Here is an 11,633-nt window from a genome sequence, read left to right as displayed (position 1 = left end):
CCCCAACTTCATTTGCATGAATGTGAGAGGTTGTTGATGTAAAGTGGTAATTAGATCCATAAAAAAGTATGCTTAACTATGTTGCCTCATAGCTTATACTTGAACTTTCCTAGAACCCAGGCAATTGTCAATGCTTCTTTTCTCTTTCATGGGAACTCCTGGATTTTCACACTGCCTTTGACTATCTGGAGACTATAAATAGTATTTTCAGCTCATGGAGATGCAGGCTGTGGTCTAAACGTCAGACAGACATATTAATTAATTTGGGGTCCTTTGCAAGTATTTACTGAAAGGGTTAAAGTAATGGCTCTCAACCTGTGAGTCTTGACCCTCTTGCAATCCTCTATCTCTAAAATGTATTTATGCCAAAACTATTTATTAAAAATTTTAACAATAACAAAAGTACAGATCTGAAGTATCTTCATAACTAGTTATAATTGGGTGTCACCACAACACAAGGAACTGTATTAAAGGGCCATGGTATTAGGAAGGTTGAGAACCCCAGCTTAAAGGAATCTGGAAAGCAAAACTTTTCTGAGATGAACGGGAATGAGCCTTACTATCTATTCAATACTCTATTTGACCTAACATTTCTCTTCATTGTTGTTTTTCACAGAAGCAATGTGGACAAGAAAAGATTTGTTTTGCAATTAATTGAGTAACTTAGAAAGACAGTTCTATGTGACAAAACCTGGTCTTAAGTATCAAGTGTTACTTCAGGAAGATCTTAAACTTTCCATTAAATTTAAAAGTTTCAGAAAGATATTTGAATATCACATTTCACACAGCACATGGAAGAACAGAGTTAAAGAGTTTAAAATTTAAAAAAGTAAATCTATAAAATATGTTAAAATTTCAGCATCAGGAGTCCATATATTTAAAAAAAATGTGTGAATAATAATTTCACCAATACCATACATGCTCACTGCATTATGAATCAGTGGTCTCTTCTATTGTGTACATGTTGGTATAAAGGAGGAAAAATGTTTGGGAGTGCTTTGATGGGTGCTCATTCATTTTGTTTTCTCAGTAGATAACTTATTGACTTTGTCATGGAAAAAAGTAAAGTAGAATGGAAGAGACTGTGAGATTTGTGTAGAAACCCAGAGACAAGCAGTCTCATCAGTCACAGTTGAGCTATGTCTTTGATCTGTCAAAGTACCTAGTTGTTCCTTATTTTATGTTCAATCAAGTGTATCTACCATACAATTAGTGTAAGCAACCATTTTTAAACTTAGTTAAAAGCTTTTATTTATCTGGCATCAATGAGAGAGGAGGTCCTTTGTCTTGTGAAGGCTTGGTGCCCCCGTGTAGGGGAATGTTAGGGTGGTGAGGTAGGAATGGGTGGGTGGGTCGGTGGGGGAGCACCCTCATAGAAGCAGGGGGTAGGATGAGATAGGGACTTGCAGAAGGGAAACTGATAAAGGGAATAATACTTGAAATGTAAATAAATAAAATGACCAATAAAAGGTTTTTTATTTATTACTTTAATAATGAAATAACAGATGTTTCCTAAATCACTTTTTGTTTACCAGCATAGAAAAAAATGTGGAAGACAGTGATATACAAAAATATTTAAGCACAAATATAATTAATTGTTTGATAGAAGCTCACTTGAGAAAATTAGAATAAGCAATGCCCTTTTCTATCAGGAGTAAATAGAGTATTTTCAGCTCTTGGGAGTGCAAGATATTTTCTGAACAACAGACACATTCATTAACTTCTTATAATGAAATACAATGTATACATCACACTCAGTCAATGAGTTTTTAACAGGGATCTATTATGTCAGTAATGAAGTTAGATATTGAACATTTAAATGAAACTAATTTATGGTATAATTTGATATATTACAATATGTAAGTTGCCCAATAAATCTTATCAGACGTTAGATATTAGAATTTTAGAATTTCTGAAAATATCTGAGATCTTCTGACTTAGAATATACTGAATCTCCTATTAGATGCATGCACATACAGGTGTTGCACGTTTTTAATGTAATTGTAAAAGAATACTACAAACTGCATTTTAGAAAATGTAGGCATTTACAAGAAGATCCAAAAATCAATGCCCAAAATTAAGCTCTGTACATGTTTTCTAATCCATTAGTGAAGAAACTTAATAAAATGATTTAAGATGTGAACCCACAGTGCATTGGCCCAATGCAATTGGAAATGTTGTCTCCATTGCTTCTTTGGCTTCAGCAGCCTATATTGTCTGTAAGGATGCCTAGACTGTCAAGAAAACACTGAAAATGAAGTGATTACTGCCACTTTCCTTCTTTATAGCCTATTATAATTCCAGCTTGAACTACAATGAAACTAAAGCTTACAACTAATAATGTGGAATTGCTTTAGGAAACATAATAAATTCCTAAGGTTTTGTTGTTTATTTTACTTATGCTGTTCTTAACTAGTACACACAAAATGACTGGGACAGGTATTAGGTTTAAAAACTAAGGGTTGTGGAAGTTAGTAAATGTTAGCTGTTATATGATGAATCTGTTAAGTGTGGGCTCCCAAGACCTGAAGTCTGCACTAGCCCTATGTAACCCTGCCCGCAAATATTTTTGATTGGTAAATAAATATGCCAACAGCCAATAGCTGGGCAGAAGAGAAGTAGGTGGGGTCTAGGATTCCTGGGTTTTGGGGATCAGAGTAAACCACAAGAGGGAGCAAGGTGAAGGAAGAGGAGGGTTAGGTGAGGTAAGAAAGCATGGCCCAAAAACCTGGCCAAATGGAGTTAAGAACAGCCCAGATTAACACAGTAAGTAATAACTTGGGTTATGGATAGGAAAGTGCATTTTAACACCATAGATGGTAGATTTCTGCCCAGATCTTGTGCTGTGCAAGGCTTGTTTTAAATAATAAATGTTGTGTGTTTTTTTATCTAGGAATTGAATAGTTAAAGGCATGGTAAAAACCCCAGGTTGCAGTTACAAAATTTCTACAAGAGGACTCAACTCAAGGGAGGACTTAGTTTTATTTATGAATGCAGAAGTTTCTGTCCTTAGTCAAATAGCTTCTTTACATCTGTGACTGTGAATATCAAGAAGTTATGAATGGGGAAAGTGAGAGAGAGAAGAGTAGAGGAAGAAGACATTGAGGATTAGGAGAGGAAGATGGACAGAAAAGTGGCAGGGCACAAAGTAGACTCTGTTTCCAAGGAATGCCCACAATGGCTTAGCTCCTGCTACTAAGACCCACATCCTATCATTTCCACACCACTCCTCAACAGCACAAATTGCTGAATACCATACCTTCAACCTATGAAACTCTGAGGAACATGCCATATTTAACTACACTGCCTAAATCCTATTGATTATTTATTGCAACACTGGTTAAAGTACTGCATGAATGTCATCTGTCTCTAAATGAGTGTTTCAAGGGATTGTTGAAATCATGAGCTTTAAAGTTTTTATATGAAAAATAACTATAACAATAACCATTAAAACTTGAACTAAAGAAAATCATGTCTGATTTCTATTCCTTTTTCTTTAATGAAGCTGGAACCAGAATTTGGTTCATGCTTCCTGTTACTCATCAACTGCACTGGGGGAACTGAACCAGAAGGTCCAGGTGGAAAGTGTCAGTGTACAATTGAATTAGAGGACAGCCCTGCTACTCCAGTGGGAAATATCTCCCACATTGAGACCTGCCCCTGTGAGCAATTACTGTGTTACAATATTAAGAGTGACACTGTGGTTTCTCTTATCTCATTAAAAGGGTATTTGAGATTACTCACAAAGATATCTCTACCCTCCTGGTTCTCCAGTGTAATGTTGAATTACAAAAACAAGAATGGTGATTTCTAGGAAAAGGTCAAAGAGTTGCAATAGATGGGCAAGCATACAAAAATGGACCTCAGGAGAGAAGGCTAGACTGCTCTCAGCAGACATCGCTGGAGCAGCAAATCTTTAGTAATTTGTAATTTTTTCCATGTTAGAAATCAAAGCTTAAACCTAGTACATATTTTTAACAGATCTTTATTTATTTTTTGAAAATTTCATACAAAGTATTTGTATCATTTCTCTCTCCATTAACCCTAAAGCCTTTTATATTCTTATTCAGCATCCCTACCCTCTCAACTTTTTTTCTCATTTTCTTTTTAGGTAATAACTTATCTAGATCAATTAGTAAGTAATTTGAGATCAATTACTGAGCTTAACATTCCACATCACCATAGACTTCCAGATGCCACACCATTAAAAGAATCTGACTTCTATTCTCCCATCAGCTATGGATATTTGAGTAACACTTGGATACTCACAACCCAAACTAAAGAACTTCTGTTTCTTTTTTTTTTTTAATGTCAAAATAGCTTTATTTGTACTGATGGCAGTTGGTCATGGATCTCAGTCTGACNCAGACAACACAGGGAATCTCCTGTTCTCACAACATGGGAACTGACTCATGCTGCCTCAGAGTCCTCAGGATATCCATGATCTTAGAACAAAGTANTACAAGTCTCTCTACTACAATATAACTCATGTCACCATAGCAATCAACAGGGGAAGGGTGCAGCTCCATGATCCATTGATTCACACTGTGATATCCTCAATGACTCTCTCTCTCTCTCTCTCTCTCTCTCTCTCTCTCTCTCTCTGTCACAAACACACACACACACACACACACACACACCACTGACACTTTTGTGTTAGGAGATTTGGCTCATGGTAGGCAGAAGAAGGCTGATATTAGAGTCCCTAATCTACAATTTTCCCTTTCCAGGATATCTTAATGAGTGTTTTACTTCTGAGAACAGACANCATGACCAAGGTACCTTTTATAATGACAAATTTTAATTTTGGCTGCCTTACAGGTTAAGAAGTTCAGTCCATTATCATCAAATTGGGAGCATGGCAGCATCAAGGCTTAAAATTTAAAACTTAAAACTCTATATATCACCATGTCTGATGTGAAAGGGGTCTTCAGATCTTCTACTCCTTTTTTATCTTTGTTTACTAGAACATACTTGTTTCCCTTGGGCTATTCCACTACTGTTAGCAGCATTCCTCAGAAGGTATCCCATGGCTCTGGTATTTTTAACATCTTGGGATATCCAAGTCAACTTGAACATCACAGCTTCTTGTTCCATTGTCTGGGATCCACACATGATCTTCCAGGCTCTACCAAAGGCCTTGCTTCACTCCTCCAGCTCTGCCATCTGTAGCACTCTAGGTTCTTGTTGACTCCACTCTACTCTTGCAGTTCTTNTTGGTGGACATCCCATGATATTGGCATCTTCAATAGTCTTCTGCTGCACCTAGGCCTGCCTCACCAATAGTTTCTCACAGGCTCTCTTCACAGCGCCAAACCTCAACTTTAGACCTGGGCCTTCAACTGCAGCTGAAGCTTCACACANACCTTCCCAGGCTACTCACAATGCCAAGACTCAGCAGAGCCCCATGACATAATGGCTACAAAACAAGTACCACCTGGGTGAGTCTTATACATTACCAAGTTCAGCTGCAGCTTGATATACAACCTTNACAATCTCTGGAACATGTTTTTTGTGCTCCAGGAAAATGCTTCCTAGAAAATTTCACCCCAGTAATGATGGTCTCTTTTTTTTTTCAAAGTACACCATGACTTTACAGAAAACTTTACTAATTGTATGACTCTGTCTATTCATCAACTTCATACAGCATTTTATATTCTGTATCATATTACAGCACAGCTAAAAACAGTAAACTCACATATTTTATATCATCTCATTGCCTCTGAAGGGATGTATGTTGTCTTTGAAAGTTTGTACACACCTAGCTGTTGTTTGTGAGTTATGTCTTTCAGACAGCAGATATTTATAAGCATTTTACAATTTAGAGCTAATGTATTATACTATGAAGGTAGTTTAATCACTGTGTATAGTTGAACAATGATCAAGTAAGGGAAATCAAAGCCTTGCACTTGAAGTTTATCAAAATGAGTGGTTTCTGGCCTTCTATCTTAGGGAAGGGATGCAATGAATCTGAGTGTCTCTTTAGTTATGGCTTTTATGGAGATGGCTATGTAGACAATCTGGCCTCAAACTCACTGCAATCCTTCTGACTCTGCTTATAGCTGGGATTACAGCTGTGTGACACTTCCCAGCTACTGCTTTTGAGGCTGTAGAATCTCTAGTTTAATGTTGTATCTCTCTTCTTTGTGATGCAAGCATGGTTGAATAACCATGAAATGAGGACTTTTATTGATGTCTGTTTTGTTTTCAAACAAAGCTAGAATCACTATCTTAGAAAGTTTGCTCCTGTGAAATACTTGCTCACACAACACTAAATTTTGTTGAGACCACTAGAGACAAAGCATTTCTGATACTAATATTTAACCAATCATTCTTTTTCTTAGATTTTATTTATTTTTATTCTTTAATTCTTTATTAAAATCCAGACTTCATCCTCCTTCTGGTCTGACCCCACCCCAACTGCTCCCCTTTCCATACCTCCTCCCCCCTGCCCCATCTCAAAGAGGCTGTCATCACCCCATCCCATGAAGCCTCCTCAATCCCTGGGACTTCAAGGCTCTAGAGGGTTAGATGCATCTTCTCTGACTGACTTTAGACCAGGCAGTCTTCTGCTGTATATCTGTTAGGGTCCTCATATCAGCTGGTGTATGCTGCCTGGTTGGTGTTAACCAATCATCCTTACAGCACAACTTCCTGTCTCAAATATCACATAAGGCCAAACATTTCTGCAAAAACAAGAAGACATATGTTCATTCCATACTAGGTATGCTGTCATGTTGGTGGCCTAACAGGGTTTGAACTCTCCCAACTAGAAACAAAGTATTCTAGGGGAAGAACTAATTAATGAACTGTACCTTCCATAATGATCTTGCTATAAAATGTCACTGAAGAAGCAACAGCATCTTGGAAAAGAGAAATTACACTTGGTCTGTCTAACATAAAACCACCCACAAGCCATTTGAAATTTTAAATTGGTTGCTTTATAGTAGGTTTGATTTACTGTGAATCTGCTATGAGTTGAGTTGAGTGGAGGCAACTACAACCTCAATCAGCCCAATTCACCCCTTCAACTCAATAGGCAATTAAAGAAAGAAAGTAAACACTTCTTCACTCTGCACTTTGCTATAAAGGACAGGATTCTACAAACTTTCTTTTAACTCAACAAACATTTACTGAAAATTTCAAAAATAAAGAAAGGTAGGGAAGTAGGGGAAATGCATATAAACATGTAAAATTTGTTTTCATTGTCAATTTATTTTTATGGGAAATTTTTTGTACACTGACAAAATAAAAAGTTAAAAATTATCTAAGAGAATATTCATTGTTTACTATTTTCAAATTTTACTTGCTCAAAGTTAGAAATAATAGAACAAAGAACAGATAACATAAATAATTACAGGGAAAAAAAAGAAGAAGAAATTACCTCAATAGGAAAGACACCTTACTGACCACATCATTGAATAACATGAAAGAAATTTAAAAGACAGGAAGGGTAGAAGTACATACAGAGTCTAGTTGAGGACTGTGTGACACATGCACAGCATCTAATTTGTATTCATATCTATCTTTGATGGTTTTGTTCTGGCAGATTTCCTCATTAATGCTTACTTCTACAGGTTAGCCTGCACAGGCTATGGGTGACTTGAAAGCAAACACCAATTTCTCCAGGTTCTGAAAGTTTTTGAAATCTAGGATCAATTTACTTACAGATTTAGGGTCTAGTGAACTGTATTTCCTGCTATAGAGATTTACTGTTCTCTCACATGTCTAAAAACGAGGTGGGGGGAAGGGGAGGGAGAGGAAGGAGGAGGAAGAGGAGGAAAAGGATGATGATGATGATGTTCTAGCCTTCTGACTTGTTAACTCCTCAAAGGCCCCACTTCTTAGTATTAGTATACTGTGAAATAGGATCTTGGGTGCATTCTTTGGGGTTATTGAGCAAATACATTTTTCTTCCAAATAAGGTACCAAGAACATGTTCAGGAAACAAGACAAGTCCAACTTAGTAAACCAGTGAGCCTAAAAGTGCTACTTATAAGAACATGCCCAAGATTCTATTAACAGGGAGTGGGTGGGGTTACTCATGGGAATATACTTTATAAGAAAAAAAAAATGGTTGAGTAAATGGGTACTTCTCCAGAAATTCCACTCCAGTTCTATGACAGCCTTATAGCAACTAAATTAGCTCTCTACCTTCTCCATATTCTAGTGTCTTTCTAATGACTTCTTTCTACAGTTGGATAGATATAAATAGGGAGAATAGAAGGAGAGAGGTTGTAAGTTCATGGCATTACTACTTGCTAATAGGAATGCTCTTTGGTGGTAACTTTTGAATTAACTCATGTGTTTTCATTTCAAGATGCCCACAAACATAATATGCCTGAGGGCCAAAGCTCCATCATATAAGACTTCAGCATATGTTGTTTGGGGAGATAGAATTTCTTATCTTAATATTGAAGTCTATGAGGAAAACTATTTTAAAAAACCTATAAAGCTATCATTAACACCATGTATATTTAGCACATATTTGAAAGTAAGTCTTGTGTGTCTGGGTACTAATGATGTTAAACTATAAGTTCTGTTACAGCCTGTGGAACACAGATACAGAACGAATAGAAGCCTGCCAGAAGGAAATGGTTTAGAAGTACTTCTCTAAGCAAGATTAATGAATAGTTTAGCCCCACAGCTTTCTATTTCCCTCAACAGCTTAAACAAAGACAGATGAGGAACGATTTGCTCTGCTATAAAGAACAAAGATCAAAGAGTGCATTGAAGGAGGCTGTGAGCAAGCAAAGCTTCTACAAATGGATTGAAGGATGTTCTAAGTTCTCTAAATGGTTTAGATGGATTTAAGATTCCTACAAGGCAGTAGCGATGGTGTATAATGAGTTCTATAGGGGTTTTATAGCTAAATAAGAATGTGAATTACCATTTCAAACAGTTAACAGAAATGAAACATCTGACAAAACAAACCCAAATGATATTGACAGATACCTTCATGAACACAAGTGGAGCTTGAATGCAAAGGAATCATGTCTAGCCCTTAGAAGGGACACTGCTGTGACACAATGTAACATGAATGACACTTGGGAGTCTTAGACTCATTCAGTCACAAAAGTAGAATGCTTAGGGGGTGAAGAGAAAAGAGGCTTGTTTATTTAGACAGAAAACAAAATGTACTCACTCAGGCCTGGTGGATGGCAGAGAGATAAAAATGTAATTGAAGTTGTTATTATTACTCAGGGTTATTATTTATAATATAGAGAGTTTTGAAGGTAAATGATGATGGTAACTCCTGATGACCATTTTATTTCCAGTGAATTGTACTTTGAAATCGGTACAGTGTGTAATAGCTGTATATCTGCTCACTGAGAAATCCCTGTTTGAAAGCATATTAAGGACAGTGGAGATTACTGTGGCTCTTAGAATAAGGTTTCAGCAGGGAAGTCATGGGGACAGGAGAGCTTTAGATAGAAGTTGGTTATGTTGCCTCTTTTATCAGGAAGCAGAATTATTGAGTTCATTGTCTATGTTTTATTTAGACAAGAACCTCAGCCCCAAAATTGTGCTCTACCCATTAATGGTGGGCATTCCTACCTCTGTTAATCTAATGAAGAAAACCACTCCCAAACCTACTGAAGACTAACATAGTCAACATAACCTTGCCTAAGCATTGAAGAGGCTAACATAATTAACATAACCCCTCACACTCATGCTTACAGGCACTGCTAGGTGATTCAAGTTCTGATAAGACTGACAATCAGATTTACCATGGCAGATTGTAAAATTCGAGTTTTGTGTATTTTACCTAAATGAGATAATTTTAGGTTCATGTATTTTATTTTTATGTATATGACCACTTTTCTGTATACCTACGTGTGTCTGTGTGTGTGTGTGTTTGCCCCACAAGCTTGCCTCTTGATTTCAAAACCCTGAAAAAGACATCAGATCCCCTGATATTAGAATCCAAACCTAAGTCCTCTGCAAGAGCAGTAAATGATCTTGATGACAGGGCCATTTCATAAGATCCTTATTTCACTGAAGTTAAACATATGTTTTTTAAATTTTTATCCTTTTGGGTTTTCAATACAGCATTTTTCTCTTTGTCTTGACTGTCTTAGAACTTGCTCTGAATATCAGACTCATCTTGAACTTTGCCTGTCTCTGACTCTTAAGTACTGGATTAAAGATGTGCACCACAACTGACCCATGAGATTAAATAATTTTATCTGAAACTTAATAGTTAATATACACATAGAAAATACATGTTTTATGAGAATAATCTATTAATTTAGTCAAAAATAGGTAAGAAATTATTTTATAGCAAACATAGAGCTAGTTAGTGGATAGATGCATTCATTGGATGGATGAGTCCTTTGAAGACATCCAATAAAAGACCTAGGAGAAACAAGTTATAGAATAAGGAAAACAGTCTATTCAGAAAATCACTTCTTTACAGCTACACTACACAGCAGAACATTATAATTGGGAAAGCTTGAAATTAGTCAGCAATAGAAGATCATTTTACAGTTCTTGAGTCCATGGTGAGGCAGGTGTGAGGCACATACCACACTTGCTTAGAAACACCAGGCAAAGCCCAGAAACTATGATGAAGACAAATATAATAACTTAGGAATCATAAGTCAAGATGGCTATGGAATAATTCCTTCCCCTATAATCTTTTACAAGACATACGTTTTCCTATACTTTGGAGATTATACTGTTCAGCTTATGTTATTACATTTGGCCTTTCTTATATTTCTACATTAACCATCATTCTATTACTTGGAGATTGACAGTTATTGTTCAGTACAGAATAACCGCAATTAAATCAATCGAATACATCATGATACATATAACATTTCATGATATCTAATTAAAAGACTCTCGTAAAGACTCTGACTTTTCTTCTGGTGTTTTCTTAAAGCTTTCAATATCTATCTTCTGGTATAGTCACTTCCTAGGGGAACACAGAGAGTCATGAAGCCAGCATATCTATTTGACAAAGTACCAGCAAAGCTAAGATACACGCTGTGATTGTTGACCTGGTATCCTTTACTTTCCATTTGAGATTGAATGTCTACCTGTTCCACTCTTGGGAGGCCATTAGCATAATGATTCACCCATGTCTTCTCTGACAAAATCGTTTCTATATCCCCCATGAGAAAGTCCTGAATGTACTACCTCCTACTTTCAAGCAAGTAACCTCAGTTGTCTCTATCAGAATGTCTTCTTTGTGACTTGGAAATTGATATGTGTCCCTAGGCAAATTCATGAAACAAAATAATTAGATAGTAGGAGGTCAAAGGAGGCTTATAAGATTTAACAAGATAGGAGAAATGACAGCACCTCAGCACACAGAATTCATTTTACAATATGTTTTGAACAAAGAATTATAACCTATAAATGAAAGGCCATATATATTAAGCCTCATGTAAGAACTCAGCAACAAAAGCTAGAATGACTAAGATAATATAATAGCGTGTACAGGGGGTACAAGAAAAATAGAGATGAATGGAAGAAGAATTAAGTATTAGGATTGTTATTCTTGGAAACATTGGTTTACACCAGGTTGCTGTAATGTTAATTAATTTACAAACAAAACATTTTTATTAAAAGTTCTTAATAAGATTATGAATACAAATAACAACTATAACAATCCCTATGTCTGA

The sequence above is a fragment of the Mus caroli genome, chromosome 7 (genome assembly GCF_900094665.2).
Source record: "Mus caroli chromosome 7, CAROLI_EIJ_v1.1, whole genome shotgun sequence".
Lineage (NCBI taxonomy): Eukaryota > Metazoa > Chordata > Mammalia > Rodentia > Muridae > Mus > Mus caroli.
This window is presented reverse-complemented; position numbering follows the sequence as displayed.